We start from the raw sequence: 26,254 nt of genomic DNA on the forward strand, positions 1-26,254 counted from the left end.
GTGTATAATTTTAGCCACAGACCCTCATCTCCAATAAATATACATGCAATGCATTTATAATTTTGGGTACTTCACAGGCAAAGTTCCCTCCATGAATCCCCTAGGGTTCCCTGGACTCCCTGCTGAAAGCTCCACCCTAGAACAATCTATCTAGCTCATGTCACTTGCAGAGTGTTCAAAACAAAACCAAATCATTCCAGAAGAGCACAGCAGAAGGAAGCCAGGCACTGTGGCTTCCACTGACCCTGAACTGATAATTCCTTATTTCCGTTTTCAGTAACGCAAAGGATATCTCCTTCCCTTTTCTAAGAATCCCTCCCCTTTCTCTTCCTCCAACAAACAGACCGCAGGCATATAAACCAAAACAAGCCAGCTTAATGCTAAACTCAGGCCTCTCGGGGAGCAACTACAGCAGAGCCCCAGGCTGATGGTGACATTGTCCTCATGCTGCAGGCCCCTTACCAACAAGAAACATGCCTAGTTCGTGTTTGTGGATGAAGGCAGGGGAGGCAGGGGCACAAGAGTGTCTCCAACTGCTGGGGACTGCGGCCAGGAATGCAGCCACACTGGATGGGCTTGGCACAGTGCAAGAGTCAAGTAACCATCTGTTGACTGAGGGCTGACTCTGCTCTCCTAGAGCAGGGTCTTGGGTCCTGATGGGTGACAGGTACTGTTGACACCCACACTTTTTTGAAGATCGTAAATTAAGAGAGCAAATAAGTTAGGAAGTGTTGCCACTTATACAACTGAATAATCCTTGTCATAAAATGCAAGCAACTCAGCACTTTTAAACCGTGACAACTCACCCACCTACACGCTCCTCATGAATTTCCCTTTTTTGCATCTCTTTTTCTAACGTATATATTTTATAGTAAAAGGAGCACACTCTCACTAAAGACAACTTGGGAAATACAAAAAAAGTATAACTACTGCTGAACTTCTGAAATGATGTGATTTATAAAAATTCCCTTTGCTTGCACTGTTGGTGGGAATGTTGCACTGTTGGTGGGAATGTGAACTGGTGCAGCCACTCTGGAAAACTATGTGGAGGTTCCTCAAAGAGTTAAAAATAGATCTGCCCTACGACCCAGCAATTGCACTGCTGGGCATTTACCCCAAAGATACAGATGCAATGAAACGCCGGGACACCTGCACCCCGATGTTTCTAGCAGCAATGGCCACAATAGCCAAACTGTGGAAGGAGCCTCAGTGTCCATCGAAAGATGATGGATAAAGAAGCTGTGGTCTATGTATACAATGGAATATTACTCAGCCATTAGAAACGACAAACACCCACCATTTGCTTTGATGTGGATGGAACTGGAGGGTATTATGCTGAGTGAAATAAGTCAATCGGAGAAGGACAAACATTATATGGTCTCAATCATTTGGGGAATATAAATAATAGTGAAAGGGAATAGAGGGGAAGAGAGAAGAAATGGGTAGGAAATATCAGAAAGGGAGACAGAACATGGAAGACTCCTAACTCTGGGAAACGAACTAGGGGTGGTGGAAGGGGAGGAGGGCGGGGGGTGGGGGTGACTGGGTGGCGGGCACTGAGGGGGGCACTTGACGGGATGAGCACTGGGTGTTATTCTGTATGTTGGCAAATTGAACACCAATAAAAAATAAATTTATTATTACAAAAAAAAATTCCCTTTGCATGTATCTTGCTCAGCTTCCCAGGGACACTTCATTGTTTAAGGGTGAGGCGTTCCTTTTGGAGGGGGGGAGGGAGGTTGTCACCACAGACAAATGGGACAGGATCCTTTGACCTTGTGACTCTCTGGGCTCTCACCTCGTGGCCAAGAATTATTTATTCTATTGTTTTTTCCAAGTTGATGGAAATTTCCCACCGTTTACGGCTATTCTCTTCACTTCCTCAACCTGAAAGACCAGAAAGAAAAATTTAATCACTGGAAGCTCTTTCCTATTATTTTTTCTGCTTCAGTCCTCACACCACCCACCTCCATCTGGAGAAGTTTTCTCAAAAATTTCTAGCAGGGATTTAGAAACCAACCACATCGTGATGTGTATTTGGTCCTGCCACCACTAATAGTTATATTTCTCTTGGTGGATGTCTCACTGACGGTAACTCTTGCAAAAGAGAAAAGCCACAAGTTCAAAGCATATAAACCATAAATGCAAACATAGCAGACATGCTAATTAGAGAATCTAGAGAAAGACTGCAGAATCTGATTCTCCCTGCCTCTGGATTCTTATTTAGGTCTGACAGGGAGCCTTTTTACTATTTGAGTGAAGTCAAGTGTCTTGGATGCATTTTCCAATCAAGTGTCCAGTTAGAGTTTAAAACAGTGAGGGAAAATAAAAATAAAAAATAAATAGAACAGTGAGGGAAGGATCAGTTAGTTTACTAGAAAAAAGCGAGAGCCTTCTTACCCGGCTCACAGGACGAAGGGCATATATGAGGTTAGTGTATGTATAGTGTACAATATTGAAATGCTGTCAAGGCCAAGATATCCATTTTCTCTGTATTTCAGTTTTCAGGTCTCTGAATGCTTATGTATCTGCGATTCACGTAACCAACTGCCACACACACACAGGCCAGACTTGATTTCTGGGTGCAGTTTCAATTACAGAGAAAGCATACATGGCTGACATATGTGTGCAAAATTTATTGCAGTACCTTGTTGACCTCTTTTACCTTCAGGAAGAACCAAAAAACCACAGCAGTATGGGTTAAATTAAAATGTGGCTTTCGGTTCAGGGGAAATGCAAAGGGTTTTAAAACTGTATGAGCTGTCACCACTCCTCACTTCCAACATGCCAGCCTGAACAGGAGAATTTTACAGTGATAAAGCAATTAACAGCCTCATAGCATTGATAAAGCTGCACTCACTGAGCTCTCAAATTTCTGAGATGGGCATTTTTACTACCAGTTCCCATCTCCAGGAAACTGAGACTCAAGACGATTAAGTCTAAGTAGCCTGCCGAATGGCACCAAGGTAGGAAGAGGTCAAGTTATATCTGACCCTGGTCTATGGACTCTGAAGTCCAAGCATTATAGAGCTCAAATGATAATCTCTCCAAAGGACACACTAGCATGATAGTTCATTTACACTAGTGAATGAAGAAAAGAACACACTGGAAAAGCAGAGCTGGTTTGCCTTTTCCACTGGAGCTAGAATACCCCCCAGGGCCCTGTCCAGATGTGTCCAGCCCTGCCTTCTCCTTTGCAGATGTGTCCAGCCCTGGCTTCTCCTTTGACTCTGGCGCCCACTGAGCACCTTCCCTTCCATGTTTAATAAGCCTCTCAAAGGTCCATATCCACAACTGAACAGCTACGTTCCCTCCACAGCTGCTCTACCAGAAGCCTTCCCCACCCAACATGATGGCAGCTCTGTCTTTGCAGTAGGACTGGTCAAAAACCTCAAGGCACCCCAGGCCTCCTTCTTCCTCCTACACAGTTTTCTCTCATGTTCGTTTTACAGAAAGACAAGTATACAAATAGATTTCTCCTATGCTTCTTTAAAATGGCAAGCTCCCCTGTCAGGAACATCGTTCCAAAAGCAGTTCGGTGAGCTTCATCCATCAGAGCACTGTCTACCAATGTACAATGATGTTCCCCTACCACTTTTTACGTACTACTTGATAAAACACTTGTGCAATGCTTCCTATCTCCCAGACACTGGTCTCAAAGGGCTTTACATCTAAAGAATTCATCTGATCCTCAGTAAGAACTCTCTGAAGGAAGCACCATTATTATTGCCACTCTATAGATAGGAAACTAAGACACAGGGAAGTTAAACAGACCACAATTCAAACCTGGTCTGTCTGGCTCTGGAGACCATGCTCTTAACCACTTCACCACGCTCCATCTATGAAACATACTTTTCCCTCTGTAAGTACAGAAATGCACTTTGCTTTCTCAGGGCTGGGACTGACTGCACATTCTCTGTCCTCTTCACAGGAAGCTGGTAACCAAATGACAAGAGACCAAAGCCCCTTATCCCATGGGCACGGTGCTGTGATAAGCCAAGTCATTCAGCCAAGTCTCAAGTGACAGCCAAGTGACAGCAAATGACAGCAAATGACTCTGCCTCCTTGGAACTGCCTCCGCAAGGCCTGCTCGGGAATCAGGAACTGAACCCCAACTGACAGCAGAGCAGGAGAGCTCCAGGGCCCCAAAAGGCAAGGGATGGTACAGCTGGAGGGGTTGCTGTGGATGATTCTGCCCACCTGGGCCAATGAGGCTGCTGGTGAGTGACTGGGATATGCTGAATTTACTCAAATGGATCCTCCCAACAGCCCCCCTCCCCCCCAGTTTAGATGATACTCTAATACCAAAAATATTGAGAAAGAAATAGGTAAAAAGAAGAGAAGCAAGTGAAGTTGAGAGAAGAAAAGAGAGGTATAAGCAAACTTCAACAGCCCTGCTGACAATGTGAACCAACAGAGCAAAAACAAGGACAGTTTTCCTTCTAGCAGGATCTCTGTGCATGGGTAGCCCCCGTTAACTCTCTAGAGCACTTTTCCTTTTGTTTCCAGATACAATAGTGACTAAAGCCACAGCTTCTAGAACTAAGAGGTTCAGGTGGGGCCCTATCTCCATTACAACCTCTGACAGATTACTTAACCCTGTCAATACTACTAATTCCAGACCTCACAGAGTTGAGGAGGAAATGAAGTAAGATCATGTGGAGTCAAATGCTAGCAGAAGACCTGGGACACAGTAAAACTCGATGAATGGCGGCTACGGAGAGTGATTTTGATAATTTCAATAACAAAAGTTGTTCATACCTTTCAATCGTGTAGAGTCTTACGTAGAAGGAAATGTAGGGACAAGGAAGGTTGTAGAAAAAATTAATACTTTATGTTTGGCCACGACTGGGAAATACACAAGCAAAACTGTATTTTTGATGGCTCTGTCTCATGCATTTAAATAATGTATAAGTGAAAAGGCTGGTCACCACCAGCTATGGATCCCCCTAGCCTTATCCACTTAACTATGGTATTATAATCTTTCTCCTTTAAAAACTCAAGAAAGACAGACAAACATATTCAGTTTCTAAAGCAAACAAAGGAATAAAATCTGTTTTCATTTTAAGTATCTCACTTTTTTTTTTAAGCAATTAGCTAACTTCAAAGGGCAACCAATGGAGTGATTTTATCAAGCTGGCAAGGGTCTGGTGTCTCACTTCAAAGTTCAGGCAGATTGAAAGCCACCGATAATCCTGCTATACTGGCTGGCTTTTGGCACAAAAAGTGCTGAGAATGCCAGTTCATTCAGATGGTGTGTGTGTGTGTGTGTGTGTGCGCGCGCGCGCACAGACCCACAGCATGAAAATGGTACCTCTTTCAGTGAGAGCCAGGGTTAAGCCTGAAAGAAAAGGGTATAATTACCCCACCCCCAAATTAAAATTAACAAGGGTCTTTTGGGGTTACAGCTGAGGACCTCCATGGGATATGAGAGTAGATGGAGAAAGCCCTCATTAAATAGAAGGGGCCCCAAGGGCTTCATGCCCCCATCCCTGTGAATATCTGTAAAGCAACCTAAGTGAGACACCACCAAATGTCAGGGGAGGCGGGACCAGTGAGCACAGAAGTGCCAGGGGATTCCTGTGTGACTTTGAACAAGCTGCTTGACCTTCCTAGGTCATTCCGTAAGCAGAGCGAGACCAACTGCCTGCCAGTTCGAAAGAGTTTATGATAGGATTAGGTTTTATTTATAAAGAGGTTTGACATCCTTAGCTCCAAAGTGCTTCCCTATTAATAAAATGAATGTGTCAAGAGGTCAAGTTAGAGTCCAGAGTTACTCATCTGCTCACAAATCACCAAGTGGCTCCATTTTTCAGGATGTGCTTACAAACCATCAGAATATTAAAATTAGACAATCACATGACAGTCAAGAAAGGAAGACTTTAAGAAGTGGTCTAACCTCAGACTTCCCTGTCCTCTCCTACTTGGCTTCTTCATTCCAGACACAGAAGTCTAGCTACAGACCTGGAACAAGTAAGTTTGAGCAGATCCATTAGACCCAATGGACCCTGCTGGGGCCCATTCTCTAAAACCCATTGTGTGCACCTAAACTCTATTTCTTCTTCCAGTCCAGCACAACTGCTCCTCCATGAACCTTCCCAGCCCAGCACAACCCCAAAAAGATTTCCTGTCTCTGAATTCACAGCATGTGGTGCCCCCTTTGATTATACTGTTAACCTGTTATCTAACTAGTATTAATTCTGTAGAAATATTATGCCCTTTCTCTTTCAGATTAGAGGCTTTGTCAAAAGAATAAGCATCACACTTCTCTGAATTCCTCACATTTTCCCCAGAGCCTTGCACCCAGAAGATGTCCAATGCCATTCCCAAGAAGCCACCTTTCAAAGATTTTACTGGGCCATCAGCAATCTGCAAAGTAGCTTTACACTCATGAGGAGGATATTGCACAAAGAACATTAACCTTCTCGTACCTGTTAGTAAAGCCACCTCAGAGCACAAGGCGGGGTTAGCTTGAGGCCAGCTGGGAAGGTGGAGGTATACACAATGAATAAAAAATTCAAAGGGCTTTTTGAGTTTTCAACCTTGCCCTCCTCTTATCTGGCTCTAGAACTCTGACCAACTGTTTCTCATTATTTTAAGATTTTTATTTATTTATTTATTCATGAGAGACACAGAGAGAGAGAGAGAGAAAGAGAGAGGCAGAGACACAGGCAGAGGGAGAAGCAGGCTCCATGCAGGGAGCCCGATATGGGACTCAATCCGGAGTCTCTAGGATCAGGCCCTGGGCTGAAGGCACCGCTAAACCGCTGAGCCCCCTGGGCTGCCCCAACTGTTTCTCATTAATCCCATTTCCAAAAACCAGTGAGAGCACAAGAAACCTACCTCTTGAAACTGCTAGAGATGTGAAAAAATATATATATATGACACAATGAACATTTATTCAACATAAACACAGAGAGGATGCTATTTATGTCGTGGTTTGATGTGCATTTTTCTTAATATCAAATTACCTCATAAATGCTATTGAATGGGGAAAAAACATTTTCTAATGAATATGTTCAGTATTTTAGATCCCTACTGGCTAGTTTAAATGTCCCTTCCTTCACTGACTCTCACTCCGGCCTGGGGTTTTGTCTGCTACATCTTTTGCAACTTTAGACCCAAGTTTCCTGGAGACGTGAGATTGAGGGAGCTATAGGGTTTCACTGTAGAGCTGACCAGGGGAAGGCCAAGTCTGCAGGAGGAAGTGAAACAGCTGGCTTTCCAAAATTACCTGAAGAGGGAAACAGATCAGACCAACAGAGATGGCCTAAGGCCTCCTGGTCAGAGGTCATGGTTCCAAACTTTCTCACCCACCTCGGGAGGTATGCAGAATCCTAGGGAATTCTCCTGTTTCAGAAAGCACCTCTTCTAGATGTGGTTTGTCAAATCTCAATTAGGAAAAGGGTCTTTTCAAATATTACTTCATTTTATAGTTTGGGCTCACCCTGACATTTCTTATTTTATACAAATTTCATACACATATAATTTCTAGTACAGTCTACCCACACCCCAGTGGACCCTCTTACTGTCATACCACCTTGAAACAAACACTGTAACCTGCTGGCTAGCATTCAAAATGCTGACTCTGAAAGTATTTCATGTATTCACATGGTGTGAGCAGGCATATCACTGATTATCTGAACCCGGGCAGAGCTTAGACTTTTTCTACACCCAGAATTGAGAAAAACATAGTGAAAAGAAAACAAACCCTATGTTTTATTTCTTGTGTCATATTGTACATGCCAACATATTTTCTCCTTCACGTCCATTCTTGGAATGCTCTCTCATTACAGGAGTGGTGAGTCACAGCTAAAGGAATTGTTGCGACTTGTTCCACCCATTAGTATAAGCTAAACTATGGACATCTTGAGTTCTCAAGGGGTTATTTATCTTGGGAGGGCTGATCACAGTTTGCATGATCATATGGTACAGATGTTTATTCATGAAGATGACCTCAAGTGAAGCAAGAAATTTCTTGGTCCGATTATTTTAAAATTCAGCCAGATGTCCACCCAGTGGGCAAACCCTGGTTCCAGAAGAAATTAAAACTGAGATGACAAGAATTGTGATGGATCAGGACTGGAGTTCGCTGACAGACTTGAGTGAGAGGTCTGGAGCCAAACAAAAGGGTGTGTGCTCCCTGATGGGGGGGGATGGGGGAGGCGAGTCAGGGCAGGATTACAAAGGGAGGGGATAAAGTAGCACATGTGTTTCTTCTGTGAATCCGAGCTTCTTTCATTTCCTTAGGATGAGAATTATATCTGCAATTTTATATAAACCCAGAGACTCTGTCACTCTTACAGACCCCACTGCCACTACCAGCCTTCAGCAAATCCGTCAAATGGAGAATGCTACAATCTTCCAGACTCTTCCTCCTTCCATTAGGCCCTTCTATTCAGGCCTTTCCCTCAATCACATCTTTAATTTCTCCCTTTAGTTCCATGGTTTTTGAAGTGTGGACTTTGGGCCGACAGCATCAGCCTCACCTGAGCACTTGTCAGAAATGTTAATTCCCAGGTGCCACCCCAGACGTATTGACTAAGAAATCCTAGGTGTGGGACCCACAAATCTGTTTTTCTCAAGGGCTCTGGGTGATTCTGAGGCACACTGAAGTTTGAGAAACACTGCTTTAGGTGACATTATGAACTAATGACTTTAGGATGAGAGCATTTGCATTTTAGGAGAAGAGGACTTACAAAGAAGGGAATAATTTTCATATCAGTGGAATCTCAAGGCACATCACAGATAGGGAGATTTGAGGCTGCTGAATTCATTCAGGGCCCCACCATCTCTCACTTTTAATTTTACCTATTTTCGTTTTCGACCCACATTGTCTCTAGAGACATGTGCTTGGCCCGAAAAATCTGAGAGTGTCAAATCCGAACTTAAAACCCTTCAGTGGCTGCTCTTTTGCCCATAAGATAAAGTTCCAAACCCCTGGCACATGTTCCAGGGCCCTTCATCATCTGCTCTGGGCCACCTCCCTGGTCCTGTCACTTCTGCACTGTCCCTTCTACTCAGCCATGCCTCACTGTCTGCAATTCAAAACAAACCATTCCCCATACCACTGACACTGGGTTGGGCTATGTGACTTACCTTGGCCAATGGCATAAGAATTGAAGTAATCTGCTACTTCTGAGCAGGTATTAAATGCCACATTTTTGTTTTATCATGTTCTCTTTTTTCCCATTCCCATAAATGAGATCGGTATTGTCCCAGAAAAAGGCTGTTTCTTAAGCCTCTGGGAGACTCAGAATGAAAAGAGATAAGGAGCAGAACCACTGACCTGCACTGGACATACAGCATAAGTGAGAAATAAACCTTGTAAGCCATTGAGATACGGGGGTTGTTATTTTGCCTAAGCTAACCATTACAGCACACTTGGTCTCCCATTGCCTCTCTGTCTGGAATGTCTCTCTCCTCTGTTCTTTCCTTCCAATCCTACCTCAATCCTATCTTCATAAGAAACTTGCTTATCATTCTATATTCAGCTCAGGTGTTATCCTCTCAATCAAGTCTTTTTTTTTTTTTATTTTTTTTTAAATCTTTATTTATTTATGATAGTCACACAGAGAGAAAGAGAGAGAGGCAGAGACATAGGCAGAGGGAGAAGCAGGCTCCATGCACCGGGAGCCCGACGTGGGACTCGGTCCCGGGTCTCCAGGATCGCGCCCTGGGCCAAAGGCAGGCGCCAAACCGCTGCGCCATCCAGGGATCCCCTCAAGTCTTTTTTTGTTCCTAGGTATAACAGATCGACTCCCACCTGCAGGATCCCCTTTGGATGCTACAGGCCTGTAACTATGTCCTTGGAACTTTGCTGGGGACTTTCCATTCATTAGTACCATCCTTAGAACAACTCCTCTTAAAAAAAAAAAAAAAAAAATGGAAAAGAAAAAAAACTGAGCCCTCATTTTACAGAGTGAGAGACTTTGGCTCAGAAAAGCAAGGCAACTTGTCCAGGTTTCCTAATCATGGGCCACAGAAACAGAGTTTTCACAGAGTGTGGGTCTGGCTCTGAGCTCAGCAATCCTTCCTGTGCCCCACACACCCCCCTCCCTCCTCCATCAGCAAGCTTTCAGATCCTCCCATTCTGAGCCAGTAAAAGTCTCCCTATCAACAACTTAAAAGGATGTGGAATTAATTTGACACTTGAAAGACTTGCATCTGGAAGTGGGCTTCTTACTCCCTGAGAAGATAATCACTTTCTCTAAGTGGATGGATTTATTCGAAGGCTCCTGGCAAATGCGCATTTTGTACCTTTCCCAGGTAGTGTGGTGTGATAAGACAGGCAGAGTCCCACTGACACTGCCCTATGGAACATTTGGATGGGTCCTTTCAGGTTTGTCATAAAGTAGGATGCTAAGTTCAGAATTCCAAGGAAGTCAGCCACACATTGATATTTTAGGTAAACGAACAAGAAAAGCGTAGAAAAGTGACATAGTGGCAAAGAACTGAAGTAGACCACCCAAGTCAGACACTGGAATTACTGCCTAACATGAGAACTACAATTTTAGGTTTCTAAGAGCTGCTGGCATTTTGTCGTGTGGTTGGGTTTTTTATTTGTTTTTCTCCTCCTTCCCTTCTCTTTAAACTCTTTTAACCGAGGACTGGAAAGTAGAAGAACCTTCAAGTCCTCCCCCATCAGTCATACCAATCAAAGATGAGCATTCAACAAAGTTACCAAGATATTCTCCTCATGCAACATTCATAACAATCCAAAACAAAATTTTTCAAGCTTTACAACGCTTTTCTCGGTTACTAATTGGAGTCCATTTACCTCTTCCACCGTTCCAACAGGTTTTTTTTTTTTTTTTAATCCCTCAAAGGATGGATCCTTTAAAGGTAACATTAATGATTGCATTTTTCCCCTGTGAGTTCAGAGCTCCAAATGGTCACCGGGCCAGTTAGGATACATCTGATGTAAGAGCCAGCAGTTACTGGGTACTTAGCTTTGTGTTGGATGTCCCTCCCCCCTCCCCCACCCCCCACACCCCCGTCCCCCGCAGTGGTTTATTTAATCCTCAAAACAAGGCTATGGAGCAAATGCAATCATCTATCTGCACCTTTTACAGATTAGTAGAGTGAGGCACATGGAGCATGAAGGACCTGCCTGAGAGAGAGAGTCTGTCCCTTACAGAGGCCAGGAGCTGCTGCACAAGACGATGGTTAATGATTCACCCACAGCCCTCAGGGAGCTCCTTTCAGCAGGGGCAACAGATGCACTTACACATTCTCTCTCTCTCTCTGTCTCTCTTTCATCTTCAACTCTTCTTTACCCAGCAAGAGGCGGGTGTCCAACAAATTGCTTGGCAACGCGCGGAGGAAACTCCATCCAAAGCCCGGGTCTGCCGGGTCCAGCCGCCTCTGGGCGCTGTCCAGCGGGCAGAGCGCCTGAGAGGCCAGGCAGGGGTCCTGTCTCCGGACACCCCGAAGGTGAGGCGCAACGCCAGGGCCGGGATTTCGCGCGGGGAGGGCTGGAAGGGGGGAGGGGGAAGGCACTGTCCCCGGGGACACCTGTTGCCGCCTCCCCACTCGGGCCGATAGAGATGCCGCGGGGACTCACACCTCCGAGAAGACACCCGTCGGCAAACAGCGTCCGCGTGTGGGTGAGGGAGTCGCAGGTGTCTTCCCCGACGACCCCCCCACCTCGCCCGCCTCGGCCGGGCTCACTTCACCCCCTCCCGCCCCTGCACGCCAGCGGCTGGTGGAAATGTCGCGCCCCCCCCACCCCCGGGCTCCGACCGAGGCACGCGCGGAGGGGTGGGGGCCCGCGGGGCGAGGGGCGGCACCCGCGGCGCTAGGACCCCGCGGCGGCCCGCCCCCGCCCCCGCCCCCGCCCCCGCCCGCTCCACCTGCGGGGCCCCACCGGCGGGGCACGCTCGCCCGCCAGCGCGGAGCGCGGGCGCCGTTACCTGCGACACCGCCTGCACCGTCCGGAGGGCCGCCGCGGGAGAGCAGCCGGGCCGGCCCGGGGAGCGATCCTCGGCGGGCCCCGCCGCTCCCGCTGCCCTCCCTCGCGCCGCAGCGCCGCCGCCTGCTCCCGGCTCTCTAGGCTCGCTCCGCGCCCGCCGGCTCCCGGCGCCGCTCCCGCCGCCCCTGATTGGCCGCCGCGCGCGCCCGAGCCGCGCCCTGATTGGACGGCCGGGAGCCGGGGCGGGGAGATGGGCGGGGCGCCGCCTGGACCCGCTCCCGGTGCCCGCGGCGCCGCAGCCCCGCGTCCCGGCTGCACCGCCCCGCGGAGACCCAGGCGCCGAGCCGGGCCCCTGCCGCCCCGCGCCGAGCAGTAGCGCGAGGAGCCTGCGGGTGGCGGAGAGTGGGGATCGCCTTGGGACCCCTCCCATACCCCATACCGGGGCTGGCGGGGTTGGGGGCGGGGGGGGTCCTTGCTCCTCGGGCCTCACTCCTACGTGGGATTTTGACTTCGTGTTCATTTTTATGCTTTTTGCTGTAAAAGAAAAAAAAAAAAAAGGCGTAGGACAGTGGCTTGTAAACAGCGGGCGCCAAATTGTGTGTGTGGACGCACGATCTATCTCCAGGTGGTCCAGCCAGACTCAGCAAAAGAAGGAAGCAACTTGTGCGAGGTCCTAATCGCATTAAATTAGGAGAAGCGAGAAAGATGGTGAGTCAGATCTTCCTTTACAAGGACCTTAATACCCACCTAGGGAGATAAGGCTGAATAATAAAGCTGATAGTAATAATAATAATAATAATAATAGTCATCCTAACTTTTCCCATGGCACATATTATTTGCCTAGCACTTTCCTAAATGCTTTGCATCTATTAACACAGAAATACAGGAAACAGCCGACCTAGGGATGTCCCATGTCCTGTGAAACGTGTGGCCAAGTGCCGTAGGTCTGGAGTGTGAGACATTTGCATCTTGGAAGACACACCAGCAGTCATTCCACGCTGCAGTTAAGAGGCACAAGTTAGAATGGAGAGAGAGCATCGGGAATTAAAATTGTTCTCCTCTTCCGTTTCTTCTCCCGTAGTTCTTTACCTCCCAACACTTTGTCTCACCTGAACTGGGGCTTTCTAAAGAATAAGAACAACCAGTCTCAATCAGGGTGCTGCCAGAACTTTGTTTTACCACCCATAAAAGGAGCCCCCTCTAAGCATCCGTAGGCCACAGTGAGTAGAAACAAGTAGCACAGTTTATATTTTAGCACCTTTGACGTTGGTTGCATGGGTGCCTTGAAACAAATATGTAACCACTGTCCCACAAGTACTTCCTCTAGTTCTATTCTTCTATGTTGGCAGAACTCTAGAGTGAGAAATTTGGGTTGGAGAGAAAGACTGGAGACAAGACCAGTTTGACCTACTTTGTACAGCTTGATTTTTACCCTAGAGTAAGCTTAAGGAGCTCAAGACCCTAGGAGGAAATTAGCTTCGTTTTCCCAGTTTATATCAATGGACGAATGATCAGTTCACTCTATATTGAAAAGATGGACCTGGCATGGGGGGAGCCCCACCCAATAGGAACAACAGAGCAAAATAGACTGTGTGAGGAAGGTTCTTATACCAACATCCCTCTCCAAGCTGCAGGAGCACATGGAGACATCAACCCATCATCATTCCAGTTGCTCACTTTTCATAGCTGTGCTTTTGCCAAAGCAGAATTTCCATTTGGATTGGTTACCCTATCACTCCAAAGAAGCAAAGCTATTTTAGCTGGAGAACTAGGTTGACCCAAGATAATTTCTTAAATTGATAGCCCTGGTTGCATTCCACTAAACTTGGCCTCCTGAAGGATGAGAATCAAAAGAAGAATGTGGATTCCACTATGTTCACTCTGGAGTCTTCTTGTGGGCAGGAACCATTCGGATCTGTCTGTCCCCTATCTCATCTCGCAAAATGCTTTGCTACGTTGTGCCTTCTGCATTGCATTTCTTCTCTGGTGACTTCTATTTAGCACTCAAGACTCAACTAAAATGTCCTTTCCTCTGTGAGGCTTTCACTAACTCTCCCAGGCAGAGGTAGTGATCTCCTCACCCCTGTTATATAGTCTCACTACAGCACAAAGCAACAGTATTCTAGTGATCCATTTACATGGCCCTCCTTCCAACTAATTAATAGCAATACCTGGCCTAGTTCTTGGAACTCAGTAGTAAGTACTCAGTAAACTTGAACTGATGGTTCAGTTATAGGTAATACAAGTAATAGAGGGGCATTAAGAAAACCGGGGTCACACCCCTCTGCCGTTCAACAGGGCATCCTCCAATTCCAGGCTGGCTGGATGTTTGATGTGAGTCAAAGTGATCATCCTTCAGTCTGATAGTGAATAGGCAGTTTCTGTATATTAGGCATCATCAGGTAAAGAGAAGAATAAGGTCTCAAATGTGCACAAGATGGAATGATACAGCTGATTTAGAAAATAGTTTGGCCGTTCCTCAAAGAGTTAGACAGTTACCACAGGACCCAGTAATTCTACTCCTAGGTACAGATTCAAGAGAATTTCAAACATATGACCATACATAAACTTGTACATGAATATTCTTAGCAATATTATAATAGCTATAAAATCAAAACAACCCAAATATCCACTAGCTGATGAATAGGTAAACAAAATGTGGCACATCTGTACAATGGAATATTACTCAGCCATAAAAAATGAATGAAGCCCTAACACATGCTACATTGTGGGTGAACCTGGGAAACATTATGCTAAGGGAAAGAAGTCAGACACAGAAGGCCCCATATTATATGTTTGCATCTAGATGAATTATCCAGAATAAGCAAATCTATATAGATTGAAAGCGGATTCATGGTTGCCAAGGGGTCAGGGGAAGGAGAACTGGAGAGCGACTGCTTAGTGAATATGGAGTTTACCTTCAGGTTGATGACAATGTTCTGGAATTAAATAGTGGTTATGAGCTCACAACTTTGTAAATGTATTATAAACCACTGAGTTGTAAAAAGCAAAACAAAACATGTGCATGGCAGGCACTCAAGGAAACCGTCAATGAAGGAAATAATTATCCTAAAAGGTTAGTAGCTAACAGTGTAAAAGTGTGGAGGAGCAGAAAAGTCTGCAAAACACAGTTAAAAGTTGACTTCTCTCTCTCTCTCTCTCTCTTTCTCTCTCTCTCTCTCTCTCTCTCTCATGCTCTCACCTTCAGCAACCCAGAGGGGATTTACTCCTTAGACCTGCATTGTCCAATCAAACATTCTATACTGATGGAAATGTTCCTTGTCTGAGCTATTCCGTATGGAAGCCGCTATGCCCATGTGGCTAATGGACATGTGAAATGTGGTTAGGACAACTGAAGAGCTGAATTCTAACTGCATTTAAATTTAAATAGCCACATGTGGCTAGTGGCTACTCTACTGGCAGTGTGGCTTTTGTTGATGTAGAGGACTGAGGTCATCTTAACTGGGAGTGTGGAAAAATACTGGAGGGTATGAGAGTGGGAGAGTCCATGGCTTTATGTTCCATAGCCCGACTCAAGCCTGTATCCACTAGAAATCCTTCAATAAGATCTCACTGTTCCCACCCTTCTCCCTTCTATGAACTCTTTTTTTTTAAAGATTTTATTTATTTATTCATAGAGACACAGAGAGAGGGAGAGACACAGGCAGAGGGAGAAGCAGGCTCCATGCAGAGAGCCCGACATGGGACTCGATACAGGGTCTCCAGGATCACGCCCAGGGCTGCAGGCAGCGCTAAACCACTGCGCCACCGGGGCTGCCCCTTCCATGAACTCTTAATGAACTTCAGCCAGTAATACAGCATTTAGTTTTGTCTTTATGGCGAGGTGCTTCCATTCCACAAATATTTATGGACCAAGCACTCTGTGGAATTCTGTAAAGAGGACGGATCATGGACAACGTCAGCCAAATTCCAAAGGGTTGGTCTTGAGAAGGCAGACAGGGAGAAGAGACAAGAGAAATCCCTCACAAGGACCTGGCTCCTTACTTCCTTGCCTGCATTTCCCCCCAATCTCACACACACACACACACACACACACACACACACACACACTCTTTGGAGTGGGAAATCTTGCTATTAAGATGCTGAAGTGATGTTGAGGAATCTTTATTTAGATTTCCTGTTTCCAACCCAAGCCTTGTAACATCTTTAACTCCTTCAATACTCTTTCCAGTTCATATTGATCTTTCACTTCTTTGAACTTTCATTGAATTTGAAATCGATAGAATGTAATGACTAAGTGTTCTTCCTTAATGTGGTGTCCACACAGCAAGATTCATTTGTTGCACAAATGTTTATTGATCTCCTGCTTATTTTTGTGCCAGAACAGTCCTAGGAGCTGTGGATAAAAAGAAAGATGGGGGACACCTGGGTGGCTCAACGGTTTAGCACCTGCCTTTGGCCCAGAGTGTGATCCTGGGGTCCTGGGATCAGGCTCCCTGCATGGAGCCTGCTTCTCCCTCTGCCTGTGTCTCTGCCTCTCTCTCTCTCTCTCTGTGTGTGTGTGTGTGTGTGTCCTTCTCTGTATGTGTGTGTGTCTTTCATGAATAAATAAATAAATAAAATCTTAAAAAAAAAAAAAGACAGGGTCACTGGACAGATTAGAGCCTAATGAAGAGGCACACAAAGAAATTGTTCTGCAAAGTTTGACCTAAATGCATAGGAAGGTTCACTGGAAGCACAGTGCAAGGAGCAGCTGGATGTATACAGAGAAATCAGGGAAGGTTTCTCAGAGGAGGTGACATTTAAGCTAAAGGAACTTGAAGGAAGAGTAAAGGTCTTTTAAAAAACATTTTTAAAAATGTACTCATTTATACCACCCACCTTCCAAAATTGGATTTTGGGTAGTATATCAGGAGAAGTTTTGGGGACCAGAGTTTGAAAGAAGGAATTAACATCAAGATCCAGCTCAACATCTGTGACAATGTTTTGCATTGCTGACAAGGGTACTAACTGGACAGTCTTCTTGCTGCCCTCCAGGTTTATTCCTGAGTGCAAACCAAAATAAATATAAGATCAGGCTCTCAGATCTGAAGGCATTTAAAGTCTCTCACCTCTACTATTGCAATATCCTTCTTACCAGTCTCTTGTGTTTGATTTTCTCTTCTTTCTCAGTGTATCCCAAATCTCAGTCATTTGTGCCTTACTGTCACCAATCTTTCCATATCCATGCATCATCTGCACTATTATGTCCTTGTTTCCTTACATTGACTCTCCTCTTGCTCAACTTCATTGAAAAGGAGTTTTTATCTCATTATCATCCATGTAAAACTAGTATCACTTGCCATAAATAGAATGTTAATCACAAAAATAGTACAATGAAAGTAAAACTACATTATCTAATCTTAGCTAGCTATTGTTGGCTCTCAAAGTTCTGAGTTTGAGGCCCTGCTCTTTCTTTCATAAAGAGAAAGATTATCAAGACTTAGAGAGTAATTAAAGACATACCAGCACCAAACTGATCCTTTCTCCTTGGCTAAATCAAACAGATTGAAAAAGTATTGCAAAAAGAGTAACTTAGGACAACAGCCAATGAAATTTAATGTCTCTTTTCCATTCTACTTACAACAGCTTCTGCACCAAATAAAGTCTACTTATGCTGGGTACAACATATTTGTAAACACTGTTCTGATCCATCCCTCTCAGAGCTATCAGAATGATCTAACTCAATGTAATTCTTTCTCTCCCCTATTCAAAAATCCTTCAATAGCTCTTCATTACCAAAGGGAAGAAATCTTACTTCCTTACCATAGGATACAAGATCCTCCTGGATCAGGCTTAGCCTACCTCTCCACGTTCAACTTTTGTCATCCTCCTCGAACTTTATTCCACTAATACTGAACTATTTGCAGTTCTCAGAATGTACCATAGACTCTCATGTCTGTGTGCTGTTCCCTCTACATGGCATGCTCCCCAACTACACCCATCTTGTCAACTTTCATTCCTGTCTCTGCTCATTTCTATTTATCTGCCTGGTACCCTACAGATACCCCATCCGCCCCCCACCCCCAACACATGACGTACCAGCTCCAAACTACAACAGAATTCCCTCCGAAACACACGCCTCTTTCTTCTGGGGGATCTTCCTCCATTGCCTCACCCATGTGTCTCTGGCAGGCACTAACAAGTTCTCACAGGACTCCACACCTCTTGTCACAGCTGATTGGTTTACAGGTGGGCAGCTAAACCAAGGTGAACCAGCCAGAGTTCCTGAGAATTTCCTATGAAGAGCAAAACATTGGAGCCATTCTTTCCCTGCTTTAAGATGCAGAGAGAAACAGAAGCAAGCAAAACAGAGAGGGATTCTCCACTCTATTTGTGCTGCAGACCAGCTATTTCCTTGCCCCTCCTTCTTTCAAGTCATTCATCTTTTCCTGTTATTTTGTGAAAGAGATGCAACATCTTTACAGTTAAATCTTTTTCCTAAATTACTTCGAGTTGAGTTTATTTACAACCCAGTGTCCTAATATATTCCTAATCATCCTTGAAGTCCCAACACAAATGTTACTCTTTTGTGAAGCCTTCCCTGACTTCCCAAGCCAACAAAGGTGCCCCTTCTTTTATGCCTTCCTGCACCTTGTAACACTGGACCCCATTTCCAGCAAGTATCTTTGCCATCTTGACATTTTTGTGTGAGAAATACGGTTCTGTCCTCTTTGCCTGTTTTGATTATCCCATTTACCACCTGAAGGGAAGGGAAACTTAGAACATAACAACCTATTGACAGAATGCCCTAAGTAAAGTCAATATTGAGTGGGACTTAAAAAAAAGGCTTTTATTTTTCAGCTTCTCCACTATGGAGAATTTTTTTTTAACCAAGTTGAATCCTAAGAACTTTAAAATTCTGCCAACTACAAGAACTCCCTTCTGCTGCCCAGCCAGAAATGGACCCCATAAACAGCAACCACCAAGGAGGAGGTCACACCTGGATATGCAGAAGACAACATTGAGGAACACTGGGAAGGGATATTCAGAGAAAAAAAGGAGATCTGGGAGGGAAGGGACTTTAGGAGTCTTATCTGTCATTGAACCGCTGTGAGTGAGAAGGTAGATCCATAAGGGAAGGTTTTACACCATCCATGAATGCCCAACTGGAATCATACTTGGCTAAATAAGATTGAATTCTTTTAGGTAATTGATTGAACGTATGCACTTTTTCTAATGTTACTATGCATCATGGGATCATATCTGCATATTCATCTCATTTCTAGACCTGGAAGCTCCTTTTCAAAAGAGATTCTTTCAATCTTGGCATGCTGGACATCAATGTCTAGCCCATTCTTGAATTGGACTTTGATGCTTATAGCCAGTATTTAACTTATGAATGCTTTCTAGCTGCAAGTATCAGAATAACCAGTTATAATGGTTCAAGCAGTAAAAACGGGTAATATCTGACATGAACAGCCTCAGTGATGGCAGCCCCAAGGAATGATGCTCCGTGACATCTAAAGGACCTAGGCTCTTTCTGCTCTTCCACCTTTGGCTTTTTGGCTTTATCTTGGCTTGTTGGCTTGTGAACACAATATGGTTGCCACAACTCCAGGTATCTCATCTTCAGAAGAGCACATACAAGAAAGGAAGAAAGTGGATTGCACTGGGAAAGAAGTTTTCCTTTATCAAGGAGGAAAATTTTCCTCAAACATCCCTTTCTCCCCATCTGGTAATCTTCCCCTTATATCCCATTGGCTAGAACTGAGCCACATGACCATCCCTAGCTTCAAGAGAGGCTAGTAAAACAAGGGCAATCTAGGACTTCTCCATAATTGTGAAAAGTACTTATATTGCTTGTATTATTGCCCTAAGACAAGCAAATGAATCACTGGCTTTCCCCATAATTTTCCTATTTTTGCTGGAGACTGACTGGGCTAACAGGATTTTCTAGGTGGGATATCCCAAGCCTAGGCAAGGACCCAAATGTGGTACCTCTTCACACATTACCATTTCTTGCTTTGGGCACCCTTGGGCCCTCTGTTCTGCACATGGAATTTATCAGAGGCCAGGAAAAGTTCTGAGATTCATAACTATGTGATCTCATTAGTTGCCTATGGCTGGATTCTCCATCCAGGAGAGTGACCTGAACCATAGATTGCTTCACTGGTCTCTGTGTTACCTCCTTTGCAGGATTGCACAAAATTGGGCTGCCAGAATGGTGCTGGCATGCTGATTTGGGGTGACTCTCACATCATACACAGGATGAATTTAGGGCTCTGGGTTACTGACACTTCTCTGCCAAATTTTGGCTTGAATTTCATGTTAGGCCCATGCATTGGTCTTGACTGGCCATATTCTAGCCTCAGTGCTGCCTCTAGTCTACCTGAGAGCAGCTGGAGTGGGGGCAGGCATTCTCCATTCTGTGCTGGCACTCAGAGCAGTTACCCCATCCTCTCCATGGGTTGCCCACCAGGTTTTCAGGGTTGGTGAGTCCCTCCCAGGGATTTCCAGCTCCACTATGCCAGAGGCCCTTCTGGTTGGGGTTACTTCTGGCCAGTGTAGTGACATCATGCTTTCCTTGGTCAGTCTTCAGCCACATAGAAGAGGGATGGATGTTCCTTGTGCTCTTCTCATCCATCCTCTCCTCCCCACTGTGGGTGGTGTGTGCAGGCAGGAGTCAACACTGAAAGAGATAGCATTCTAGGAATTCAGTAATTAGATCTATGGAGTTCAAGAGAAGACCTGGCTGGAAGATGTGTTTTCTACCTTGATAAGGTTGCTGTGAGAGTCAAATGAGATTGGACTGCTGAGAATTGTTTGTGGTATATACAACCGCACGCAGATATTTGTTATTTTTTATTAATTTCACTTGAAATATAAGAAAACTGAAAAAGGAGGAAAGCTAAATAACCCCTGTCCCAAGATAAAGAGGCACCATGGGAATATTTTTGGAAGGGAGAACTCTGGTTTCACCAAGCCTGGGATTGACACCCAGCTCTGACACCTCCCAACTGTAGGATGCTAGTTTGGTTTCTGAGCCCCAGTTCCATATTTATAAAGTGGTAATAATAATAATAATAATAATAATAATAATATACATTAGAGGATTTGGGTGAGCATTAGATGAGGAGATACTTATTAAGAACTTAGCACGGGCAACCCCGGTGGTTCAGTGTTTTAGTGCCGCCTTTGGCCCAGGGTGTGATCCTGGAGACCTGGGATCGAGACCCACATTGGGTTCCCTGCATGGAGTCTGCTTCTCCCTCTGCCTGTGTCTCTGCCTCTCTTTCTCTCTCTGTGTCTGTCATGAATAAATAAATAAAATCTTAAAAAGAAAAAAAGATCTTAGCACTGTTCCTAACATATAGTAGGTACTTGATAAATATTAGCTATTATTCTTATTTTACTACACAGATATTTGTAGCAGACCTACGGATCTCCTGGTATACAGCCCTGCTCTACACTAGAAATAACAAGAAGGCATTTTCAAAATGAGATCGGTAGAGGGGTACCTGGGTGACTCTCGATTGAACATCCACCTTTTGGTTTTAGCTCAGGTCATAACCTCAGGGTTGTGAGATGGAGCCCTGAGGGCTCTGTGCTCAGTGCAGGGCCTGCTTGAGATTCCCTCCTCCTTCCCCTCCCCCCACTTGTGCGTGTGTGCATGCTCTCTCTCTTAAATAAATAAATAAATAAATTATTAATAAATAAATAAAATCTTTTTTAAAAATGAGATTGACAAAAAAAAAAAATGAGATTGACAGAGGCTACACTGATATGTTAGGGTACCTAACATTTGAGAGACAACATGGCAGGTGGGTAGGAGCACAGACTTGAGAGCCAGGAGACTTGGGTTGGAATCCTGGGTCAGTCAGGTAATGGTTTTAAGACCCTTGGCAAGTTGCTTAGCCTCTCTGTGCCTCAGTTTCTTCATCTGTAAAATGAGTCCTTTCGAGGGATAAATAAGTTAAGGTACATTAAGTGTTTAAAATGGCAGCTGGCATATGGTGTTAGAAATTATTCAGTACTGGGGCACGTAGGTGGCTCAGTTGGTTAAGCATCTGACTCTTGATTTTGGCTCAGGTCATGATCTCAGGGTCATCAGATCAAGCCCCAAGTGGGCTTAAGATTCTCTGTCTCCCTGTCCCTCTGCACCTCTCCTGCCTTGCTCCATCTAAAAAAAAAAAAAAAAGAGAGAGAGAAGAAGAAGAAGAAGAAATTATTCAATACTATTAGTATTATAATTTTGAATTCATTTAAAATTCAAAGCAGGGCAGTCTGGGTGGCTCAGCGGTTTAGTGCCGCCTTCAGCCCAGAGCATGATCCTAGAGACCCAGGATCAAGTCCCACGTTGGGTTCCCTGTATGGAACCTGCCTCTCCCTTTGCCTGTGTCTCTGCCTATCTCTCTCTCTCTCTCTCTCTGTATCTCATGAATAAATAAATAAAATTTTTTTAAAAAAATCAAAGCAAGATTTGAATTGGCTTTTATTCAAGGGGCCTCTTTTTCTTCTTTTAGTAACTGGGGAAAAAAAACAGACATACACCCCATGTCTTTGTGCCATTGCCTATGCCGTCCCCTTTGCCTGAAATCCCTCCCTTTGACCCATAAAACCACTACATATTCTCCACTCCCCCAGGGCCAGGGCTTATTCTCTCATGCTCCCATCTTTCAAATGGGACTGCTGTCTCCTTTTGAGTTATCTATTTCTTGACATTCCTGATAAATGTTTCTTCAACAAAAAGTTGAAAGAGAGTCAGGTACATGATTTTAAACTCTTATATTTTGCAGACAAATACAGAATTGTGGCTCATAGTGGAACTGACATCCTTCCCCACAGAGGATGAAGGGACTTGCAGAGGACTTGAGGAGGTGGTGCCTTGAGACCCCTGGAGGAAAACACACCAAGGATAACAAACAATTCCATTTAACTTGATAGAGTTCCAGCTCTCATGGCTGCAACAGTCAGGTAAAGTGAACCAGAGTGGGCTGAGGGTCCAGGAAAGTTTTCATCTCAATTCCAAGTCTGTCATTCAGTGACTGGGTGACCTTTGAATCAAACAGCTGAGCCTGGTTTCTTACCTATGAAATGAAGGTAGTACCAGCTTCAAGGGGTAACCTTGATGATGAAATGATATAGTGCAATGCCTGGTACATAGAAAATGCTTAATTAATTAAGCGAATGAACGGTCCTTTTTAAAAAAACAAAGCAGTACCGTTATTGGATGAAGCTGCACTAGCCTTGAAAGCACAGGATTGCTTAATGTTGTACATGACTTGTCCTTATCGGCATATCGTTCCCCAGATCCTGCGGGAGAGCCTTCACACAGCTTCCCAGACACTCCATCTGGGGTTAATCTGCAATCAAGAAGCCCAGGAGGGTGGAGATTTGGCAACCCCCTTCCCCAAACCCTTCTCCTCTCCAGCTGGCTCAGAAAAGCTTCACATTTGCAGCTTCCATGGCAATTACAAGAACCTACTCCCTCTTATTGTTTTTCTTTTCCCGATGATGGAGCAATCACATGATTTCAACAGGAAAAACAACTCTGGAATCAGAGACTGTCTGAACTGAGCCACAGACTTTCTGGTCTCCAGGTCTGAGTCCCTGGAGGGAAAAGACATTTGATGCTGGTGGGATGGGGGATGAGCTGGACAAGAAGCATGACCGGCATATGCTCATACCAGGGCGGCCAACTGAACAGGTTCTGTTTCAGGATTAAAAACAGTACAAACCCAGCTAGGAGCTCGTATTTACTGAGTGCTGAGGACCAGGCACTTTACAGGTGTTGTCAAACTTAATCATCACAACAGTCTAAAAGGAGTGTTTATTATCTTCATTCTATGGGTGAGGAGAAGGAAGCTCAGAGAGGGGCCTCTGAGGAACCCACACGACTCAAGGGTTTTGCTAGCGTTGTGCACCTTTTACAAGCCCCCAGAGCCTGAGTGTTATCCCCCGGCCCTACCAAACCCTAAAGAGCCCACAGATCTCCTGGGATCTTGGGGGGAAATGCAAGTTCTGAATCACTAGGTCCAGGATAGGGCCTGAGACTCTGCCTATCAGTCTTCCAGGGGATGCTGCAACTCCAGGGACTTTTTTTGTTAAAGATTTTATTTATTTATTCACGAGAAACACACATACAGGGACAAAGACATAGACAGAGGGAAAGGCAGGCTCCCTGCAAGGAGCCGGATGTGGGGTTCCATCCCGGACCCTGGGATCACGACCTGAGCTGAAGGCAGGTGCCCAACCACTGAGCCACCCAGGGGCCCCCGCTCCAGGGATTTTATTTTTTCTTTTTCTTTCTTTCTTTCTTTCTTTCTTTCTTTCTTTCTTTCTTTCTTTCTTTCTTTCTTTCTTTCTTTCTCTTTCTTTCTTTTTCTTTCTTTTCTTCTTTCTTTTTTCTTTCTTTTCTTTTTCTCTTCTTTCTTTTTCTTTCTTCCCTTTTTTCTTTCTTTCTTTCTTTCTTTCTTTCTTTCTTTCTTTCTTTCTTTCTTTTCTTTCTTTTCTCTCTTCTTTCTTTCTTCTCTTTCTTTCTTCCTTCTCTTCTTTCTTTCTTCTTTCTTTCTTCTTTCCTTTCTTTCTCTCTCCCTTCCTTCCTTTCTCTTCATAGGCTCCAGGGACTTTAATTGCAAGGGTAGGACCTTTGTCTCCCAGCTTCGCTGCACATTGGAATCACCTGGGAGCTTTCAAAATGCTGATGCCTAGGCCTCGCCCCAGAGATTCCAGCCCTGCAGAGGACCGCGAAATCCCTCCCCAGCCTTGACTGCTTGCGTCACCGGGGCCGAGACCGCCCTTCGTGGGGGGCGGTGGGTCGGGGTGGGCGGGGGGAGATCTGCAGGCTCCTGAGGGGTCACCCTGCGCTCCCCTTTCCCAGACAGAGGCTCTGCGGCCGGGCCCCGAGGCCGCCCTTGCCATGGCCTGTTCTCAGCAAACTCCCAGCCTCGGACGAGGCCAGAGCGGCCACCTGTTTCCTTGAAATAGTCCGCAGCTGTGCGGTGACCTCGGCGCCCCGGCTCCCCTCGGCCAAGCGGCGCTGCGCGGAGCCCTCGCCCGGGTCGCGAGCCCAGGCCGGCTTCGAGCGCCCCCGCGCGGCCGGGCGGCGGAGGGAGGAGAGGCTGCGAGGCGGAAGGGCCCGGGGACCTCGGGGCACCTCGGGGCACCCCGGGGCCCAGGCGGGAGCGCGCCTGCAGCCTCGCCCGGCCTCGCCCCAGCGCTTGGGGTCCTCCTCCCTGGAGACGACGCCTGGACGCCGAGGCCGGAGACTAAGTCCCCTCCCTCCAGCCCGCCTCCCGCCGCGGGGGCAGGCCCGGCACCTGCACCTGCACCTGCACCGGCCCCGGCCCCGCGCTCGGCCCGCGCGGACCCTAGCTGTGCACGAACGCGAGGGTTCACACGCACGCTTACACGTGTCCGTGCTGTCACTGTCTCCTAAACAAAGATGCTCACGTAATGTTTTTCTAGACGCTGCCTTGGATTATCTTTTCCATCACGCACGAGCAAGATATTTTAGTGTGTCTGCAAATGTGTCTGGAAATCAGGATTTCTTGGGGGAACTTTTCAAGCACAGAGTCTCACCCCGGACCTGCTGAGTCAGAGTTCCTCAGAGAAGGGCCCCCGGTGGCTCAGCGGTTGAGCATCTGCCTTCGGCCCGGGGTGTGATCCTGGGGTCCCGGGATCGAGTCCCGCATCAGGCTCCCTGCATGGAGCCTGCTTCTCTCTCTGCCTGGGTCTCTCTGTGTGTGTTTCTCGTGAATACATAAACTCTTAAAAAAAAAAAAGAAAGAAAGAAAGAAAGAACTCCCCAGAGAGGCCTGAGAAGTTTTTGGGGACTTGTAGTTTTTTTTTTAATTTTATTTATGAGAGACACAAAGGCAGAGCCACAGGCAGAGGGAAAAGCAGGCTCCATGCAGGGAGCTTGACGCCGGACTTGATCCTGGGTCTCCAGGATCAGGCCCTGAGCTGAAGTCGGTGCTAAACCGCTGAGCCACCAGGGCTGCCCTAGGGGATTTGTATTTTTAATAAGTGTCTTGGGTAGTTTTTTAAATTTTATTTTATTTTATTTTTATTTTTAAAGTTTTAGGGGCACCTGCTCGGCTCGGTTGGAAGAGCACTGAACTCTTGATCTCAGAGTCATGAGTTTGAGTCCCACGATGGGTATAGAGATAACTAAATTTTTAAAAGTTGAGATACAGTTGACATATAACAGTGTGTTAGCTTTAGGTACAACATCGCAGGTGGTTCTTATGGAAAATGTCTTGCCTTTTTAATAGTTGCCCATGTCCAATACAAGGATGTACCACTGTTTATTTAATCAGCCCCCAGTGGTTGAACATTTAGGCTGTTTCCAGTATTTTCTTCAAATTATATATAATACTACAACATATGCTCATT

General features: G+C 45.6%; 1 protein-coding gene and 1 long non-coding RNA gene across 9 annotated transcripts in view; one reads left to right on the forward strand and one right to left on the reverse strand.

Annotated features, from left to right (window-relative positions):
- The window catches only part of STON2 (stonin 2), a 168,119-nt gene that overhangs the window by 132,485 nt on the left and 9,380 nt on the right, over positions 1-26,254 (reverse strand). For 3 of the 7 annotated variants that reach the window (XM_072839573.1, XM_072839571.1, XM_072839576.1), the window contains one exon: positions 1,799-1,887. The exons of 1 other annotated variant lie outside the window; for it this stretch is intronic. The gene's annotated coding sequence lies outside the window, so the exon portion shown is untranslated. Of the gene's footprint in view, positions 1-1,798; positions 1,888-11,915; positions 12,051-26,254 lie in introns of those variants that run through there. 3 more of the 7 variants (XM_072839577.1, XM_072839575.1, XM_072839574.1) reach the window with 2 other exon arrangements.
- LOC140640334 (uncharacterized) lies at positions 11,219-23,653 on the forward strand. 2 transcript variants are annotated; one of them, XR_012037007.1, is made up of 3 exons: positions 11,219-11,436; positions 22,654-22,831; positions 23,168-23,653. It is a non-coding gene; the product is annotated as an uncharacterized lncRNA (long non-coding RNA). The 2 variants fall into 2 exon arrangements; XR_012037006.1 differs by lacking the exon at positions 11,219-11,436 and adding an exon at positions 12,420-12,622.

This window comes from Canis lupus, chromosome 9, assembly GCF_048164855.1.
Source record: "Canis lupus baileyi chromosome 9, mCanLup2.hap1, whole genome shotgun sequence".
NCBI lineage: Eukaryota > Metazoa > Chordata > Mammalia > Carnivora > Canidae > Canis > Canis lupus.